Raw genomic sequence first — 13,967 nt, forward strand, 5'->3', positions numbered from 1 at the left:
AGCCGGACAATTGCTCCACTTCCATACACAAAAAATTGCTTAGATATCTGCTATGCATGGGGAAAGGCTCATTAATCACATTACAGCCAGCGAACATCCCAAGGTTAAATCCTGCCGCTCCGGAGGACTTCAGTGTTTTATAAAGGCATCTAAATGGGATTCGTATCTGCAAATCTTCACGGTGCGGTGAAGATTCGGAGCTTACCTTTAAACTCCAGGCACTTCTTTTTCCCTGCAAGAAAAGCACAGTTCTGAAAAACAACTTTAGATACGTAATGTCTGATTCTCCGCTACGTTAAGCCTGTTCTACCCCTGTGTCAATGCAGTGAAAAGCAATGGAGTGGCACTGGTGGAAAAAAACCAATGTAATGATGACAAAAGCTAGCCCAGGCTCTTTAAAAGGGCTGTTTATGCAGCCATTCCCTCAGGTTTTCTTCAAGTCCATTTTGCTAGCTGCCGTGGGGCAGGAGGATGTAGGAAAAAATGGCCATGAGATGGTAAACCTTCCCGCCCTTGTTTGCTTGTTTTATGGCATTCCTGTCTTTCTGCCTTTGCATCGTAACTCTGCTTTACTTCAAGGAAAAGAAAACAATGAGACCTAGATTTACCCTCACTACACGAGCTGCCTTTCCTTACAGTTTTATCTGTGAGAAGCAATTACACCTGCATTTGTTGCAGTGCCTCTTGCCGCCTGGAAGCAGGGTTGGGAGCATGGGCTGTAAGCCAGCACAGCTCTAAACGGGCCCAAGGGAGCAGTGCTGATTTACACCCACAGCGTATGTCTCGAGAGGCTTGCTATGAGGCGCGCTATTTCACTTGTGGAGTCTCCACTGTCAGACATGGAGTTTTCTTTCTGAAGCTGGCCAAAACTGCCCAGAATCTTGCAGACCACTTCAAAGTCACCTTGAAATTGCTTGTAAGCAAAAAGGGGCAGCTCCTCTGCTTGTCGCCAGTCACATGCATCCCTCCCACTGCTCACTGCCTGCCACCCAGCCCACACCAGCCCCAACCACACTCCTCTGGGACACCATGTGCGGGGCCGGATCCAGCCTCACCACCCAGTCCCAGACAGCTGATAAGGTACATGGGCTGGGGTTTTCTCCTCATTCAGCACACCAAAAGCTGCTCTAATGTGGCTGGGGCCCAAACACAGAAAGTCTTAAATCGATGTTTGAATTTGCTACAGACTCCCTGCATGGGATTAGGGAGGACAGTTGAGTCCTGTGTTTCTCAGCTGGCCTGGCTCTGATGCTGACACCACAGCTTGTCCTCCCATCAGAAAGGGATGGGACAGGGGCAGACACCACTCTGTCTTGTGCATCAGCTTTTGAGGACAGAGGATTTTTATGTGCCCCCCGCCCCGGTACATCCCACCACATCCCACCTCACTATATGAAACTCCATTCAGAGCTTAAAAAATAAAGGTGGGTTGCATATCTGCGCCTGCATTCACTTCCTCAGACCAAGACGCTATTCCAGAGTTTGGGTACAATGAGGCCAAGTGGGAGGAGAGCAGGGTGGGTGCTGGGACTCTGCTCTGTGCTGACAAATCGAGTTGCTGGCTGTGGAGGAGGTTGGCACAAGACAGCTGGCAGCAAGGAATTATCCAAGTTGGGAGCATCTGAGTGAAGGAAGGTGTGTATGAGCACGAGCTTTCTTAAAAGAGGGGGCCACACCTGGGACTATGGCTCTGGAGAACTGCGAAGGGAAAGCAGATAGAATAACAGGGCAAAATCCTGGGGAGGAGTCAAGAGCCATGTAGGCACAGAGCAGCCACCACAGCGGCTTGAAGTTTTCACACCTCTGAAACATTCCTCTTAAGCACCTTGTGTCACATGGCTGCAAGTGTTCTTTTGCCCAGGACAAAGCACTCTAAACACAGATTTGCCACCTCCAGGATGCATGGCCCTGCAGCTGAAGCTGTGCCTGTGCTGGAGTCAGCCCTGGAGAAGGGATACCTGTGCAGCAGGGTAACTCTCTGGTCACATCTCCCATAGGTGCTGCTTCAGCTGCAATGTATACATGTGACTGGCAGAGCTAAGTCACCCCTCCTTAGATTAACAACCAATTCAAAGGCCACGCAGCTGTCATATCACCCATCCCATTCCTGGGGTCACACTGCTTTAATTTTAGCAGCCCCACATACCTCTGGAGCTACTTACAAGGTTAGGAATAGGGGTTTCCAAGTGAAAGCCATGGGCAGCCAGACCCACCCAGAGCTGCTCCATTCTGAGCTGCCGCACCCAACTGGCCATCAGAAGACAGACAGCTCCACGAGGTGGCTGCAAGTCGCTGCCTGCGGCTTCTGATTTGTTTTCCCTTTGTCTGGAGGTAGAAGTGAAGTGCCGTGACTCCCGGTAAAATGACAAAGCACAAGCACAATGACAAGATGAACTGCAGGGATTCAGCCAGTGACAAAGTAATGAATGAGGTAGGGAGGAAATTGCCTGGAGGACTCTTCTGTTAATCCACAGCTGGATAAATTACTCCTCCTGATAACAGGCACGCATTGTTCACTGACAACAGGGTGGGCTTGAGATTTTCTGCAATGTCCAAGAAAGTAAAAGATTCAGCACTAGTTGGTGGGGACATGGGTCCAAGTAAAGGAGTGACGTGACAGTTAGCTTTAAAAGGTTAGCTTTGTCAGTGGTGTAGCCAGAAGGAAACACAGGTAAACACAGTTTAACCATTTCTAATTCAGACACTTCCTTCCTTCATGTATGAGGAAGCAGCCAGACAAGTGAGTTTACCCACCTCCTTCCTTACCAGCTCCCACCAAGCTACACTGTATTATATTTAGTTGAAAAGCCAGCTCCAGCACTGACCTTTAAAGCACTATAAAACTCTTTCTAACCCTCCCTGTAAATAAAAGAGCCTTCTATCCTAAGGATAGGCAGCTGGAGACACCCAGGCTATGTCCGTAATGGGTATGTATCACACATACCCAGGCTTGTCCTCTGGCACTAGGGACAGCCAGCATGAGATACTCTACTTCCAGACTATTGAACTTTCTTATCTGCCAAAACAAGGCAGTTTCATCTCAAATGTCGCCTGATAATGGTCTCCAGGCCCTGCTGGCTTCCAAGCCATGCCTGGGAAACATATGAAGTACCACAGATGTGCTCAGACATCCTATCAATTTAACAGCATAGATGACTCGGACTTAAATGTGTGGGAATGTACCCTGGCACCATTTAATTAGGTAGCAGAGAAGTAGCTTGAGGTGCTGAAGTACTGCAACTCCAGCCAAAACAAGGGGACAGTTTCAGACAGCCAGTGGCAGCCTGTCCTTCAGTAGTCTGCACTCAGCACCAGCTTCCGAGGCTTTCTAAAGAACAAAGCAGCTTTCTAAAGCCTCTTTGTTGTGATTGCCTCACTCAAGTAACAGATGTGTCAACATCACTGCCCCACAGCATGTCTTGGATGCCTCTTATCTCCTACTAGAGAATGATGTGGGAGTGAGACATCCTTTCTCTCATCCCCATTGTGCTCTAGTTCCCACACAAAGGAAATCTGAGTGCACCAGCTGAGCTAGACCCATGCCACAGCTTTGTATAAAGTGTAGATGCAGCTGCAGTGATCTAGAAGAACTGGGAAATATCTCCCCAAGAGCTCTACCTCTCTGCTGCCTTTTGTCCCAACTTTCTGGACAGTCTTCTTCTGTGGCTAGGTCATGGAATCAACCTGAGCTTAACTGCACAAATGACAGCATGCAACTCACTAATTAATGACAGACATGTCAGTCTCCTTGCAAGGAGCTGCACACATACCATGCATTTTTAACATCACTTAATAAATAGTGGTGATGAAACGTGACAAAGAATGCCAAATGTTTAGCATCGATATGATGCCCAGACAGGTTTGAGTGCCTTTGGCAGACAAGGGAGAGGGTGAGCTCCTTTTCTTTGCCATCACAATAACCCAGCAGTCTCACTAGAGTCCTATCTGAGAGATCTCGGAACTAGGCAGGATGTCCTGTTCATAAATCAAATCCCAGCAGACCTCTCCCTCAACAGGCTTTTCCCTTCCTGGACTGGACTTTCTGGAAACTTAACATTTAAGATTCTAATCCTGCAAACACTTGTATACGTTTTCCTACCTAGAAGCCCCATTATTGAAGTTAGATCTATGCACGAATGCTGACAGGACGGGCCAGTGCTTAGGAAGAGGTTTTGTAGTATTTCTTTTCAGCAGGTTACCTATTTCTAAACAAGTATCTGTATTTTTCCACATGACCTCATAACTCTGGAGCAAAAAAAGAACTGTATACACCCACCGAGTGACATTGTAATCAGTTGTCTTAGCAGCCCTGCCCTACACCAGGTTTGGGATGTGCCCTGTGGAGTACCGCAGATATTGCTCAAGACTGTTGCACTTCCCTCCCTATTATTTAGGCAATAATAGCTGATGGGGAGGGTATTTCCTGAGAGTCATCTGGAGAAAATGAGGTCCCTGCCGTAGGCCCATAATTCAGCGACGAATGCATGGCCAGGAAGTAAGATCCACCCTGTCCCCCTGTGCTGGGCCCATCCATGCTACAGCAAGCCAGCAAGTGGCAGCTTGGTTTGGGGTCTTCAGGTGTAAAAAATACATCAGACCTACATTTGTGTTTTCTTCAGTGCAATACTTCTCAGGTGCCAGGGTGACCGGTGATTCTGGAGACATGGAAGGGGCTGCTCCGCTTCCAAAGGGAAATTTTGCCCTCTGGAGTCAATGAATTGTGGGATGTCAGGCTGCAAAAGGGGAGATCTACAATAGACAATATATGCAATATACAATAGACAAGATAGATAGATACACAATCAATGTATGATTGCAGTCATGTATCAGGTATTGATTGCTGTGCCGTCACAGGACAGAGGGGAAGGCTTCACAAGCAGCAAGGGCTGCACTCTGCATTTGAAAAATCTCTGCTTTATATAAGGACAAATTTAGTGGTTCAACTACAGACTCGGAGCCCCTGCTCTGAGCCACAAGCTGCCACCCGTAAGCTGGGTTTATGGCTGTACTGAATTCTACACAGCAATCAGAGCACAGAGGAATCTGTGCAATTATTTTATACCAGTGTGTCTTTGACAGATGTGTTCCTCACTTTCCATGGAACCTTTCTTTGCTTAAAATTGTCATGATAGTGGGACTTATTATTCTCCATAGTTATACATATATACACATACGCTTATATGCATATACATACATAGGTATATATTTTCCTTTTTTCCTAACAGAGTAATATAAAAAAATCACAACCCTACAGGGATTTTAAAAACCTTGGATTCAAAACTGGAAGAATTCCAGCAGTGGGATACACTGGGGAGAATTCTGTTAACTTTATTAACGTGAACTGTGAGAAAATATTTTCTCAGATCTGTACCTGTACGACTACGAAGACTGTAGTACAGCTCCGGCAGCCTGCAGAACTCATTGCCACAGGACAGCAACACGCTGACAGGCTGGGGAGAACTGATGTGGAGTATTTGGAGCCACGGGACATTCCCTAAAATTACTAGCTGCTGCAAATTAGCACACTTCTCCTTACTTCAACAGAAAGCTGTTGCCATCAGCTGAGGTTTCAGCTGCAAAGATTCCTGTGGACACAGGAACACCAGGTCTAACAGGCTATGGTTTCACAATACAAACCCATCAGCAGTAACAGGGCTCAGGCAATTAACACTGTCCTCCCTTCTTGTCCCCCATGTCATTCCCCCACACTACCTAGCACCACTGTCTGTGGGCCATGTTTTGAACTGGCTTAGGGAGAGAATCCAGCAGAAAAGCAATTTCAAAAACCCAACAAAACCCACAACAAGGAATCCTGGAATCTTTGGGTTTTCACTCAACTCAGGTGTCCCACCTGCTTGACAGCAAGGGCCAAAAGCAGGTGGGCACCACAACAGAACGCAGGCAAGGCGAAGAGCTGAGGGCACCCACCACTGAAGACAGTAGTTCTGTCAAAGATGCAGCAGTGCAAAAGCAGAGCCTGTCTGAGTCTCCTGACTTTCCATGAACATGGCAACTGTACATGTTGCCCTTCCTGAATGCCTTTCCAGCCTATGGCCGCTGGGATTTCCTGAGCCAGCTGCAGTGCCTATAACCCTTCTGGTGATGCTTAGTGAATTTTCCTCCACATGTGTGGATCCACACATGCTTTCTTAGCATCTGTAATATCCCCGTAAGGAAAAAAGCTGCTCCACCACCAAGTCATGAGATGGGACCAGCCCACCATGTGATGGAGGAGGGTCCAGGCAGGGAGTGTGTGACTCCTAGCAGGACTCAGCAAAGCCCTGCTGAGGACAATGCAGCACAGACCATGGGTCAGGCTGACCCCTTGCACTGGGCACAGTGGTATGGGTTGCTACGGGGCAGCAGAGATACCGCAGTGCCTTCTCCTGCCAGAGCACGAGGTAGTTGCCAGGCAATGTTTGGTGAAGGCCAGGGGGCCAGCTCATGCTTCAGAGTACAGATCAGAGCAAACAATGGGGCTCAGGACAGTGTCCTGTCCCCATCCTCCTCCCAAGAAATGCACCTATTCCCAGACTTCAAGCATTTTTTTTGAGAGCTCCCTGCTAGAGACAGGATACTGGCTTAGGGTTGTGATTTTGCCTGGTACAGTTGCTGCTGTCTTTGCACATTCCCCACCACAGTGGAAACAACCTGCCTGCGGAAGACCAGTTCTTGTTTCTTTAGCGCTGATCAGCTGCACGTTTTGGGTGCGAATGTGTGGATTACTGCTGGTGTGACTTACGGCACAGTGTCAGGTCGTTAAGCATCCAGAAGGTTTCAACATCTTGCACCTGCCACTTGGACAGCAAATCCTGGCATTTCACATTTCCACCAGACATAACTTTAAGCCCTTTACAGGAGCTGAATTTTCAAAGACACCAAATCCTCCAGCTTGACAACACTGACAGCATTTCTATATCCACTGTAGTTTGTCTCTATTTAAAATGGCATCTACACCCTCGCGTGCCTGAAACTCTGGATGTACAAATCAATTGAAACTGAGTCACTAGGCTTGATAAAAGCAAACAGACGTCATCGTAATGGGAGTGAAGCCCCACTTCAAGCCTCTACTGCCCTGCTGAGTTACAAGATTAATTATAGGAATGTAGAGAACTGTAATGAATGAAGCAATTATTAAACATGCTGCTAATATTTAAAGAATCCTGGCCAAAAATAAAAGCTAGCTAGCGGACTGGTGTTTACATTGTAAAATATAAATTTGCCATGTTAACTTTCTCCAGAATGAACCAATAAATATTTTAAGCAAGCAAAAACCACACACACTTTCAGCAAATATTGACACCTTCTTACACTGGGGAAATTCTTGTCATGCTTATCCCAAGTGTGGCACAATGCCTTGCAGTAATTATCCATTATTGAAGCTTATCTGGGCTTGCTGATAGCCTGGTGTTCCTGCAGCACATAAAGAAATGTGTATTTCACCTTATTTATCTTGGACACCAAGCGTATTTAATCCACCCGCTGCCTTAGAAGGCCATACTGCCTGAATGCTCAGCATAAACCAAGAAGCACTTGGGTGCTTGGAATGAGTCACTTGGGGCTACAGTCAGTCTTTGGAGATCTGACAAATATATCAACTCAGATGCCTAAAGTAGGGCAGGCTGAGTATTTACTAAATATCCATCTGAGGATTTGAGGGTTTGGTCCCCCACTTACAGTTTCACCAATGGGAAAGCCACCCTCAGTGACTTTCCACTGATCTTCCCAAAATTACCCAGCAAGAAGTCAGGTTTTCTTCTAAATCTGTGAATCTGTGCTGCTCCACAGGCAGATGTTCCAGTACTGCTGGAAAGTGTATTCTGAGCTGAGGATGTGGGAGCGAAAGGGTAGATGATGACAGAGAGGACAAAGCCTCTTATTTGGGGAATTGTAACACAATACCATGCCCTGCTTTCATGACCCAGGGAAAAGCAGAAGAGGTCTTGTCTTAAGACCACCTCCATGGACCATTAAGAGTGTGCCAGTGCCCCCAGCTGCTTTCATGGTAGGGACACCCCACCTTGTTGGAATGGACTAGTGCAGACAGCCATAGGAGAATGTTTTACTTGTGAAATCATGCTGTGAACTGAAGCTGTGGTGACACAATTACTCTGACCTTCAGAGATCCTCTTTAGGGCAGCTGGACAGCCAGCTAAAGGGAAACCTTTTCCTAGACCAAATTAAAATGTACCAGTGATCACAAAATAGCCAGGGCAAACAGCCAGCCAGGTGCTGATGTTCCAGCTGCACTTGGGCTGTGTGGACGGACTCTCCCGATCATACTGCATGGCAAATGTATCCCAAGAGGCAGAGCTGCTGTGGCAACACAGGAGGGCAGGAGCCTTACAGTCCCCTCGCCCACACTCCTCTTGTTACCGCAGTCAAATCCCTAGCAAAGTGAGTATCTATGTGTCTTTTTACAGATTTTCCCATCTTTATGTCCCGTTTGTGGCCATGGGCATGGGGGGATTGCATGTTTGTGGCATGCATGTGGCATGGCCATGGGGGCTTGCCCCCATGAACAAAACACTGTCAAACTTGGAAGTCAGTTCTCAGTGTAATTACTGATGGAACAGACTTGATTCAAGTGATAAAGGTTTCACCTTTTTTCTGCCTTTCTTTGTTGAGAAAGCATTTACGTCAGGTTACATTAGTGGGCCTGTGTCTTTTCTACTGATGTGGAGAAGGGATAACGCTTTCCACTCACCCCAATTCCTTTCATTTGGAATAGGAGCTAAAAAGTATTATTTATCCTTACAGCAAAACCCACTTTTATCAGATCTCAGCAGTAGAACCTTAAGTTCTTCAGTTATGCCTTGAGTCCTAGTCTGTAATCCAAGAATTTAAGGATATTGGTGAGTCAAACAACAGATGCACGGGGAACAATGGGGAAATAGGGAACAGACGAGAGAAGACAAACAACCATATTATACTCTTCTCACTTCCAACAGATCCACATTTTCAAGCCACAGAATGTAATTTTCATGCTGTCTCTAGACATAAGGATAACTGCTCTTCAGGAGCTATTTTGTATGTTAAACAAATATGACATTTACAGATTGTTTTCTCTCACTATTTATTTGTTATGTCCTGAGCTAATGACCTTAAAAATTGCTGTCTCTGATGGCATTAGTGTGAGACGATTCCCAAATAGCATGAAATTGCAATAAACTGTCAAGTTTGCACAGGTGCATTAAAGATTAAGAGATCAGCCACAGAGCCATTAAGATCTATGGCAAAATGCCCAATGGGACCAAGATCAAACCTTCACAGTGTTTTTAAAAATGTCATCATTAGTAGAGACATGCTTTGCCTGGCAGTCCCAAGGGTTCAATGTAATGCTGGCTTTTAACCATACCCTTCTGCAGTACTCCTTCGAGATGGCAGCTGCTGGAATTTCCTATTCATCTCAAAATAGATGAAGCAAACATTAATTCTGCTGGAGCACAGATCAGTGGAACATCCCTACTGAGATGTTGGTATATACTATGGAAGCCTTCAAATTCTTCTTTACCTGCAGGAAGAGGGCATCTGACAGGTGCAAGAAGCCCATCTGCACTCATTGGACAGGAACGTATTTTTACCTACTATGAAAAACTCGAAGGAGCCAGCTTTTGTGAAATATTACATTGGCCATCAGCAGGCAGGTTTATGATAGGTAACTGTCTTCTATGCAGTCACAGAAGTTTCATTCTTACCCCACTACCTTTCCACATGGAAGGACTCTGGCCCAGGCAACTTCTGCTAGCTGATGCGGCCTAGGGCAAAGGGTATGTCCTGAGCTGACTGCACAGAGAAGGTGCGGAAAGAAATTGGTGCGCAAAATCCCACTGTTTTCCCTGATCTTTCCCTAGAAGGACAGACAAGTTTCCTTCTGACTGCCTGGGAAGCAGCTCTAGAGCATATCAGCCCAAAGAGCCATGAGATATGCTCAAGGCATACAGAGGCAAATGCAGAAACATTGGTACTGCAAGAATGGAGGCAGAGATTTGACTGGCAGTGCTCACACATGGGGTTGACACTGCAGACAGGGTAGGTAAAGAGCAGAGCATTTGTAATGGCTTGGGAATGCCTTTCAGTGCTTCTCATCTGAAAAAATAACATCATCAGTGCTGAGGTTACATTTTGCTACAGTTCTCCATTGCAAACCCATTTCTGTCCCTCTGTACTGTTGCTTTTGCTCTGTACAGTAAGTCTTACCCCACACAGGAAAACAAAGACAGAAAGAATAAAAACTAATCCAAGTTTGTTTTTTTGTTTAACAGCCCATGCTGCTTTTCCCAAGAGGAAGCCTGGGATGTTCATGGAAGCCCATGCCCTGTATCATACTGTTTAGCACATACCTTCAATTAGTTCTTCAAATATTTTTGTGAGATAGAAAAGTCAAGCGGGAGGCGGGAAATGACTAGATGTGAGGGAACACATGCTTGGCAAGCTGAGTCACTCTGAATCCAGCCAGCTGCCTGCAGACAGCTCCTCTGCTGCTCAACTGCAAATTAGTTCTGGCCTTGTGCAGAAAATGTGTTAAACAACACATAATAAGTGCTGCTTGTGTAACGCTCTGTTGTTGCTGATGTTGTCCTTGTCCCCTGCCACCATGGTGCAGGCACCTGAAGCCCTGCAGTTGATAGCATTATCTGTGTGATACTGAAGATGTTTCCTGCCCGCCTGTTCACACAAGTCCAAATCAGATAAGCATCAGGTCTAGTACTGCTGACAAGAGACAGCTACACCCCACCTGCTACAGCAGCTTTCAGCCTTTTTCAATACACAGGCCCATATGCATTTCCTGCTGCTAAATGCCCAGGAGAAGAAAGAGGACAGAACAGAAGACGCCTGTCTGTGGAAAGGAATGAAAGGGCCAGAAATGGGAAAAAGATTCCCATTATCAGCCACAGACACCCAGGAGACCTTCTGCCCTGCCCCTGTTGTTGCACCCTTGGCCTTGGCTGCTATTCTGAATTCAGGGACAGTGAGAGATTCAGAGCAAAAAACCAAGCATCCCCTGCGGGGCAGAGGAAGGAAGGGAACCACAGCAAGCCCTTGGGAGAGGGTCAGGGTAAACAGAAAGTCGCAGCACCTACCTGTCTGCCTCCCTTCCTCTCTCTGCGGGCTGTGGCCATGGAGCAGACAGAAGAAGGCACCTGCTACAGCAGGGCCGCTCCTGGTGCCCTGGCTTTGCTGCTCAAGACAGGCCAGTTAACTTTACACAGCACTCTGGTCACGGCTGCTGCTGTTCTCCCTTTTCAGTTCCATTCTATCCCCTGCAGCAATACCATGCTCATCACTGATGCAGAGAAGCTGAAATATCAGCCTGCTTGGTTAAGACAGGACCTGCAGCCCCTCAGGGATAGCATCACTGCAGCTACTCTGCTGTCAGCTTATTAGATACACCGTCCAAAGCTACCAGCAGGCTCAGCAGTAAGGGCAGGTTGTGGAATGAAGGAAGGAACTTTTTGAGACCTGACAGGGAGATGAGGGCTGCAGGGGCAGCACAGACACACGCTGTGCTCAGCTGAAAGTCTGGGAAATGTGCTGATCCACAGTCAGAATGATGCCATAGACCCAAACAGCTTCTCCAGACCGCTCCTAGGAGCAGGAACAAAGCACACAGGACACACACTTAGTCTTAGGTTGCCCACTCCCAACCGTATCTTTTACTTTCCAAGGAAGTTGAATTCTTCAGGAATGAAAGATTCGGTATTCCAAATCCTGCCCTGACCCTGCACGAATGAGTGCTGACATGGTCCTCCTCAGAGCCTGGCCCATGAACAGCAGCGCACCAGTGCCACAGGCAATGCAGCCACAGACAGTGGTTTCTGCTTCTGAGAGACAAGCTCCCCAAGGAACAGACCTACCTCTCTGCCCTGTCCCAAAGGACAAGCTTTCTTTGGCCAGCTGCTTCTTTCCCTGTCCTTTCTCACTTCCTCTGTAAACAGAATCTCCTTCTTTCTATGTCACTGTGCTTAAGGGTTGAATCCTTGGAAACAAGTTTCTTTTTTCTCTTCCTTTTGGTGCCAGAATGCCCTTTGTCCTTTTGTCTTCCCTCAAAGCATAAGAAGGGATTGCTTCATTCTCACTTATAATCTTAGCATCTCATTTAAGATCTCAAGATCCTTATTTAGGATCTTAGCAATCTCCCAACTGGAGGGGCAGAGGAGCACAGGGCTGGAGTACTTCTTCCTCCCATAACCTATGGTAAAAGCTGGAACACCAGTTTTAATCCTCCCTTCAATATAGGAGCTGCTCCTCCTGGCACTCATGTCCTGCTTTCACAGCATGAGCCCAAGAGAGCTCACACCACACAAATTCAGACTGTTGTGTGCCAGCTGCGCTGCAGATAGGCAGAAAAAGCATGGCCAGGGCCTTCTTTTCCACTGAGTTCATAGAACTCATCATCACAGAACGGTTTGGGTTGAAAGAGACTTAAAGATCATCCAGTTCGAAACCCCTGCCATGGGCAGGGACACCTTCCACTAGACCAGGTTGCCCAAAGCCCCATCCAACCTGGCCTTGAACACTGCCAGGGATGGGGCAGCCACAGCTTCTCTGGGCAACCTGTGCCAGTGCCTGAACACATTCCTTGTATCTGTTCTGTAACCTGGCAGTAGCAACATCTCCTGGGATGAAAAGGACTTGCAGGACTTTGCAAAGATGGGTCCTCTTAGCAGCTTGCGTGGGTCTCACTCATTACCCATGAGTGGACTATCAGATCAGCAGAGAGGCCATGTCACAGCTACGCAATCAACTTAGCCAGGAGCCAGCCAGAGGCTGGAAGCAGTAGCCTGGGTATCCTCCATACCTCAGGCTTCCTCTTCTCCTTCCCTCTGCCACCCATTACTTGGACTGCAATACTAGCCAAGCAAGATGACAGCCCCCTTCTGTCTGCCAGATGCTTTAGTTACTTATCCCAAAGACTTTTGCAACCCAAATAAAAGTGGTCAGACTAAGACAGAAAGGAGTGGAGCTATATGAAAAGAGAACCAACGCAGAAATCTAATTTGGAGGACTGAAAACTCCAGCATACTCCCTCTGAAATCAGGAATGCTCCAATAGGAGCTCAGCCCCTCAGCAAATTTCATCCACATGGCTTACTTTGGCATACAGGAGGTCTATGACTGCTCAGGGAACCAAATCCACATCCCTGAAGTCCCAGATAAGCCCAGCAGCTACACCCTCCTCATCCTGGAGCAGAAACTATGGAGAGAGTATCTCCTGGGCACCAGTGGAGCACAAGCTGTACAATCTTCTTGTACCCAAAGAAACTCAAATGCAGGTCTAAGAAACTATAATTCAGTAGCGGCAGAGCACTTCAGTGGAAATGCTCAGTTTATGTAGTAATGTTTCATTTTTTGTGGCATTATAGCACTGCCTTAGAAACATTTCCTTTATGCTCCTCTTGTAAACAGCCTTATCAGGGAGAAGGTTGCCAGTGGGCCACCCCCTGCTGTAGACAGCCTGTATAGCAGAAACTGCCTATCACCGCAGAATACTCCATTATCATTAAAAATTAATGGCAAATGCACTTTCTCCCTTTTTCCATCCTGAAAATTGTGTACTAACCCGGGGGCAAAGGCTTATGGGATACCAAGTGCTTTCTGTTACAGGTTCAGTACATTGCTCAAAAGCTGCTGCCTCTGTGGCAGCTTCCACATCAGTTTCATGGTGCTCTTATACTCTAATCCGCCCTTGAAGCCTCCCCTCTCCCTAGGCCACTTATAGCAGCACTATTGGTTTTAGCAGCTCGGCATTCCAGCTGACTTTCAGATCCCCAGAGGCAGTCCCTTTTTTCTGACTGTGTTCCAGGTTGCCATCTATGCTCATGAAACAACTCCAGCACCTTTTGGTCCCTTGCCACTTACAGCCAAGAGGGTACCTCCTTTCCCTTGGCTTCCTTACCCGAGATCCGTCTGCTGCTAGATTAGCTGCCTGGGCACTGGAGACACTGACTGTGTCTGACTAGCAAT

The sequence above is a fragment of the Psittacula echo genome (assembly GCF_963264785.1).
Source record: "Psittacula echo genome assembly, chromosome: 3".
Lineage (NCBI taxonomy): Eukaryota > Metazoa > Chordata > Aves > Psittaciformes > Psittacidae > Psittacula > Psittacula echo.